The sequence below is a fragment of the Balaenoptera borealis genome (assembly GCF_965194805.1).
Source record: "Balaenoptera borealis genome assembly, chromosome: 2".
Classification (NCBI taxonomy): domain Eukaryota; kingdom Metazoa; phylum Chordata; class Mammalia; order Artiodactyla; family Balaenopteridae; genus Balaenoptera; species Balaenoptera borealis.
Window position 1 is genome coordinate 170,014,810 of NC_138867.1, and position 6,886 is coordinate 170,021,695.

The window sequence follows — 6,886 nt, forward strand, 5'->3', positions numbered from 1 at the left end:
TCCCATTCATCTATGGGAGAGGGGAGGAACTACCTAAGGCTCCGCAATGTCACCCCTCCAAGGGTGATAGGGCCAGCGCGAGCCCTTCTTACCGCGGTGTCCCGGAACCAAAGTTGGTGACCGGTGGTTACCGACAGTGGCGGGAGGCTCCTGGGTCCAGCCGTCTGCCGGAGTAGCCTGTTTGAGATACAGCGCCCACCCTTAGAAATTCTCGCGCGGGCGCCTTTGTACTTGGCAGGATGCACACCTCCCCGACCCTCGCCTTCCCAGCCCGAAGAGCGACGGCAGAGAGGCCACTGTCCTAGACCCTCCCTTGCGGCCAGCCCACCCCTCCCTAGGCTTCAGGGCCTTTGTAAGGCGCGACCACCTGCGTCAGAGAACGTGGCACTGACGGGGCTGACCCCCAGAAACTCCTGGAGCCCGGGCGGGGGCCATCGGTGGAGATGGGGTGGGAGTAGGGGGAATTACGCAAGGCGGGAGGGTTCAGTGGAGAAAGCAAGGGAGAAGTCCAAGGGCTTGGAGTGTCCGGCTTCCAGCAATGGGAAGGCTCTGTAATAACAGAGAGACCAGGCAATGGTTCCTGTAAAGAGTCCCGGAAATCAGGGGTCAGATGTACTTGTAGTGTCCCTAGAAATTCCTCGAATGCGGCTGTTAACTTTTCCAGGCTTTTTCAACTCAGTTAAGGAGTTTGATGCTGGATAATTTCTGAGGATTTATCAGGGTGTTAGCTCTGTGCTACTAGAGTAAGTAAATTTTAAAACGAACAGACGGCGCTGGGTTGCTGTCGCCATCGTTGCAGCCCCTTGGGTCTCAACAAGACCGGTGATGCTCCAGAATGGGAGACAAGCCAGTTTGGGAGCAGATTGGATCCAGCTTCACTCAACATTACTACCAGTTATTTGATAACGACAGAACCCAACGAGGCGCAATTTATATTGACGCGCCATGCCTTACCTGGAAAGGACAGCAGTTTCAGGGGAAAGCTGCCATCGTGGAGAAATTGTCTAGCTTCCATTCCGCAAAATCCAGCACAGCGTCACGGCTCAGCACCATCAGCCCACGCCAGATAGCTGCAACATCAGCGTGGTTGTAGCCAGCTCAACGCAAGTGAAGACCCCACCACGGGGTTCCACCAGATGTTCCTATTAAAGAAGATCAACTGATGCTTGGGTTTGCACCAATGACAGGTTCAGGCTTGCCCTGCACACCTTGGGCTAACGCTCTCCCAGCCAGGCACTCATGCTGTTTCCTGGTCCCTCCTCCTCCCGATACTATTCGCACTCCTCCAGATGCTCCGAATATCATACACGAATGAGCAGGGCCGCGGTGTGAGTGAGCGCAGTACGCTGCTGCTACTGAGGTATTGTGCATGATGTTTGGACGCTAGACTACTTGCATCTGACAGGAGAAGTTTGTGCTGTACCAGCACATGCCTTGGAAAGACAAGTTAATGCAAAAGGTTGTCTTTTTTTTTTTTTTTTTTTTTAAATCTACTGACAAGTTGTTTTAGTAACCCAAAGAAGTGAAGGAGAAAGCTGCTGCCTCGCTGCCCAGATGTACTGATTTGTTCAGATGTTTCAATGCCTCATGATACAAACAAACCACGGAAATTTTCTTAACAAAAACAAACAAACAAACAACCTTTTTAAAGAAATTATACCAAGTAGTTGTGTGGGGGGGGTAAAGGCAGATGTTTTTGGAAGTGAGGCTAAGGATAGAAGTAGATGATAACCTTTCAACTAGAATAGATAATGTAAAGAAAGAAAATAGGAACACAAAGTAACATTTACATGACCTACTCTTAAAGTGGGAAATCTGCATCATCCAAGCCACAGGGAAGATAGCTGTGTTCACATCAAGTTGGTTTTAGATGGTACATCTGTCTCATTTGTTAAGTCCCATTAGCCTTCCTCGTGGCAGAGTTGGGGAGTCCCTAGGAAGGCTACCAGCATGAGCCAGGCCCAGGGCCCACCTTACAGTTCAGAATTCTGGCTCTTACCATTCAGGATGAGGTTTAGGAGCCAGACCTTTCTTATTTCCAAAGCCCACAACACAGGCTTTAGGATGCTCTTTCTCAGCAAGCTACTACAAGCCAAGAGGTTTTGGTTTCCAGACATTCCACAGATCTGGGAGAGAATTTTTACCTGGCAATGTCTTTCCACAGCCTAATGGTGACTGAGACATACAAGAGCCCCCTTCAGCGACTGGATTCAATCACAGTTATGGGGCAGCCGACTTTCCAGCCTTCAACTCCTGTACTCACTATTAACTGTCTACTTTCTTGTCAAGTCAGTAAGCCAGCAGCCCACACATCTCTCTCCTGGGTTTCCCCAAAATACTAACTGAACTCTAGTACCTGTCAAGATCCCCTTAGCCTAATGAGAACCGTTCATCAACACTCCATTTTGTTAAAAGACCCATAACAGCTTATGATAGTGTTAAAGAAAAATTATTCATGACACTAGTTAAAGCACAATAAGGCTGATCTTGGAGAGGCAGCGGTGACTGGTGGCATGAAGCGAGATCTTAATTCCCTGCCCAAGAATTGAACCTGGGTAGCCTGGATGAAAACCAGGAATCCTAGCCACCACACCCCCTGGCTCTTGCCCCCAGTGAAAAATGCATTTCTCACGGAGGCAAAAACTGTAAAAACAGGTACAGAGTTTATTATTAGAGACATAGCACAACCATAAGTGGGAGAGCAAACAGAGAAAGTTTGTTTAGTTAAGACAGAAGCAAGGCAGAGATACGCACCCCGAGAGAAAAGGTGTGGGCGTCCTCCCTAATGAGGAGGAGTGCAGTAAAGTGGTGGTTAAGTCATTTATATAGGCCACTTCTTCCGGGTCTTTGTTTACCTTTGACCAATTATCTGGTTTCTTTTTCCACACCTGACCTGCCTTAGGCCCCTCCCCAACATGCGTGCACAACTTTTTTCCAAGATGGACTACAGCCCAGAGGCCTATGGGATGGCCTTAGCATCACATATTATGGGGTGGTGCCCCCTCCTTTTTGACCCGCAAGGAGCCTTTCTGCGCATGTGCAATGTTTCCCTTGCCCCAAGGATGGAGAAATAAATGTATGACCTCTTGATCTTTTAACAGGGTTTAGTCCCACTCTGTCCCTGCCATAAAAATGTCCAGTGTCCAGTTATTTACCCTATTTCTCTTGCTGGTTTTTATATCGAGGTGCAGATCTCGAAATATAGACAGGAGTCCGGTCATAAATATGTAGTCCTGGAGCCCGTTTGTCTCTTGCTTCAGGCAATGTAAACAGGGGGCTGGTAATGAATGTCTGGCCTGGAGCCCATCTTCTTCTCACCCCAGGAAGTGTGAACAGGAGGCCAGTTGTAAATGTCTAGCCTGGAGCCCATCTATCTCCTGCCTCAAGGCAATCTTTATTCAGGGAACTATTGGGATAGGTGTATGGACCACTGAAACAGGGTTTTGCAACGGGGGAAGAGTGATTGGGCTCAACTCCAGATACAACAAGGAAGCGTGGGAATTCATAGCCAAGGAGCAGGGTGGGAGAGTCAGTGGATAGAATATTACTAAGGGGAAACATTAGGGGTAAAGGGGCATTCAGGCTAAAGTGACCTGACCTGAGGGCATTCTTGCTGAAGGCAGGCCAGGGTGATCAGATATCACCTGAGGGATGGTGGGGGGATGACGAACCTGATCAGCGATCTCAAGGGTAATCAGAAATCTCTAGGGTGGGGACTTCTGGTTAAACTGACTTAGCAGGATTCTTGCTAAAACTGGACAATGCAGAGCAAGAATGGAAGCCCAAAAGTCAGGTCTAGTTGAAAAATGATCAGCGAAACCTGATGACACTTTGGCTGAGAAGAGAATCTGCCAACAACAGCCCAGCCTTTTTCCTGCAGAATAGAGTAAAGCAGAAATTATCAGAGTGAATCATGATTTGTGGGTCTTTCTCTGGGCTGCAGGCAAAAAAGCATGAGAAACACTAGCCTACAGAGTGAAATCCAAGTTCTTTAGCCTGGTGTATGAGGACCTCTTACCTCATCTGCAGGTTTGTCACACAGTTCCCTCCAAATAGCAAGTGTTTTGCATCATGGTCATTCGTTCACTTATTTCATCTTCATGTTGTACCAGTGAGATTTTCCCGTCTTCCAGGATAAGCCCCACTTGCTCAGCCTTGAGCTGGGCTGCTCTGAGTTGATACCCAGTAAATGTTAAATTAAATTAACTCAAAGAAGAGAGAGATTAGGACAGCAGATCTGTTGGCAATTATCTCAATATTCCAGGGAGATGACTTCAAAAAAGACAACCAGAATGCCAAAGAGAAGATGGATGGAGGACTTTGTCTATTTTAACCAGTTAGATCTGAGAGATAACAGGCAGGGAAAAGCTGAAGGTGACAACTTTCATGTTTCATTGAAGGGTCTCAAATTTATCTGTAAGAGACTAGGAACAGGAAACTGGAAATAATAATAAAATAAGCAGAGAAGTAAGACTGCAACAAGTTTCCTAATGCTGCAGGCCAAGTTAGTGGGTGTGTGTGGGTGGGTGTATCCAGACATGTGTTAGTTTCTTAGGGCTGCCGTAACAAATTGCACAAACGGGTTAACCTGAAACAACAGGAATTTATTCTCTGACAGTCCTAGAGGCCAGAATGTGAAAACTACGCATCAGTAAGACCATGCTCTATGGAAGAATCCTTTCTTGCCTTCTCCAGCTGCTGGTGATTATAAGCAATCCATGGTGTTCCTGGCCTTGTAGACCTACCACTCCCATCTCTGGCTTTGTTGTCACATGGCCTTCATCCTGTGTGTCTATCTTCACATGGCCTACTTATAAGGACACCCATCATCAGATTTTGGGCTCACTCTAATTCAGTATGACCTTGTTTTAACTTGTTCACAACTGCAAAGACCCTATTTCCAAATAAGGTTAATTTCACAGTAATAAACGATTAGGACTTAGATATACCATGCTGTGGGACACATTTCTACCCATTACAGGACCCTCACTGCCACCCCTATCTGCACATGAAGTAAACCGAGCTTGAGGGAATGGGGCTGAAGGGAGACTGGCAAAAATGGGAGGGCCAGTAGTTAGGGTCAAGAAATTCCTGAAATAGGTCATGCTATGTTTAAAAGATTCAGCGTAAGTACTTGGAGTGTTTGAGGAACAAGGAGTAATTTAGAATTCTTTGTGTCTAGAGCAAAAATATGTGGTGCCATCCAGGTGTTCAATAGCAGAAAAGCAAACTGAGATACACTGTAATAGGAGGTGTCAAACACTAAAAAGTTTAAAAGTTCATGTGCAGCTAATTGAGGAGGCAAAGGGAACTATGATGCATAAGTACCTCTGGCTCTGTGCTGGGGTACTTATGTAAAAAATTTTGTTTGATCCATGTGAGCCAGGTATTGTATCATCCTATCATGAGTGGAGAAACTTACCCACTGCCTCCTAGAATCTAAGTAACTTGAATGACCAGGGTTGTTTCCCTCCTAAAAGAGTCAAAGCCTGTCCAGGAGCAAAACTGTGAAAATCAGTGAGGAGAGAGAAAAGAACAGGCAGGAAAGAAGACACACAGTAAAGCAGCTGTGTGTCCACAGGAAATGTGCCTACCCTAAGGTTTTGTAGCAGCTGTGAAATGCCACAATGCACCCGTCTTGGAGTGACTCTTATTTTCTTACCACTGACACCCCACATCTGCTTGCTACACTCATCTATGACTCCACGGCTAAGTTGCCCTCACCTCCTGACAACCCCTGACCCCCAGTTAACCCCACCCCTCCTGAGCCCACCTCTAAATAGCATGCAAAGCAGAAGTGACTCCACTTCCCTGGTACCGTCCTCCTCCTCCTCCAACCTTCAGCTGCAAACAGACCTTAAGAAGACACTTTCCTTCTTCCTTTATCAAGCCTCACTCCAGCATCCTCTATGCCCCCTCCCTCATGGCACCAGTACAATAAATCTGGTTGTTTCAGTTAACTGAATTTGCCAAACTACAGGCTGGTCCCTGGTGGTCTGGATGAGTCAGTATTAACACCCCAATGCTCATGAACAGCCATCCAAAACTGATGTTTGGTGTTTTGGCTTTGTTTCCTTGACCACAGCATCCGCATGTGACTTCGAGGAAAGGGATGGCACCTTTTTCCAGGGAACAACTGGGTCATTTTAGGTGCTTTCATTGGAGCCCTTAAGTAGTTGGTTATGTTGGTCTTTGTGTAGTTCTCAGTCTTTTTGACTTCAGCAAAAGAACAAAACAAAATATGAAAATAGATGAGCAGACTTCATGTGACAGCTGGGAGGCCTGTACTGTGAAAAAATTAATCAAGCCAAATTCCTTCACTCAATGGATTCTCACTGAGCCCTTTTTACCAGCCATAGCCTCTGCTGGATATTGGGGACCAGGTCAGAGCCCTGCTGTCCTTGCTTCCTGGAAGCCTGTGAATAAGTCACAGTAATATTCAGCACTATTACTCTTAGAACTGCTAGTCAAGCTACCGTTTATTTAGCATCTACTATGCCCAGAACCATGCTGACCCCTTTACAACAGAACTTCTCGAAACTGCAAAGAGCTTGGACTTCCCTGGCGGTCCAGTAGTTAAGACTCTGTGCTTCCACTGCAGGGGGCGTAGGTCTGATTCCTGGTCGGGGAACTAAGATCCCACATGCTATGAGGCGTGGCAAAAAAACCCCAAAACTTCAAAGAGCTCGAGAGTCCCCTTGTATCTGGCTAACCATGCAGGCTGTGTTTGGGGCCTGAAGGTTCTATTTCTAATGAGCTCCCAGGTAAGGCAGATGTGGCTGGTCCAGGAACCAGACGGTGACGTGGCACATCTTATATACCTGTATTTGTCATCGGTCCACAAGCATATTCTGTGGAATGATGACCTCCTCCCCAGGGGAAGATG

General features: G+C 46.9%; 1 pseudogene across 1 annotated transcript; it reads left to right on the forward strand.

The window, feature by feature from the left end:
• The first annotated feature begins 235 nt into the window (after positions 1-235).
• LOC309623020 (nuclear transport factor 2 pseudogene) lies at positions 236-5,065 on the forward strand (annotated as a pseudogene). The gene has a single exon. The product of its transcript is annotated as a nuclear transport factor 2 pseudogene (transcript).
• Positions 5,066-6,886: the final 1,821 nt, after the last annotated feature.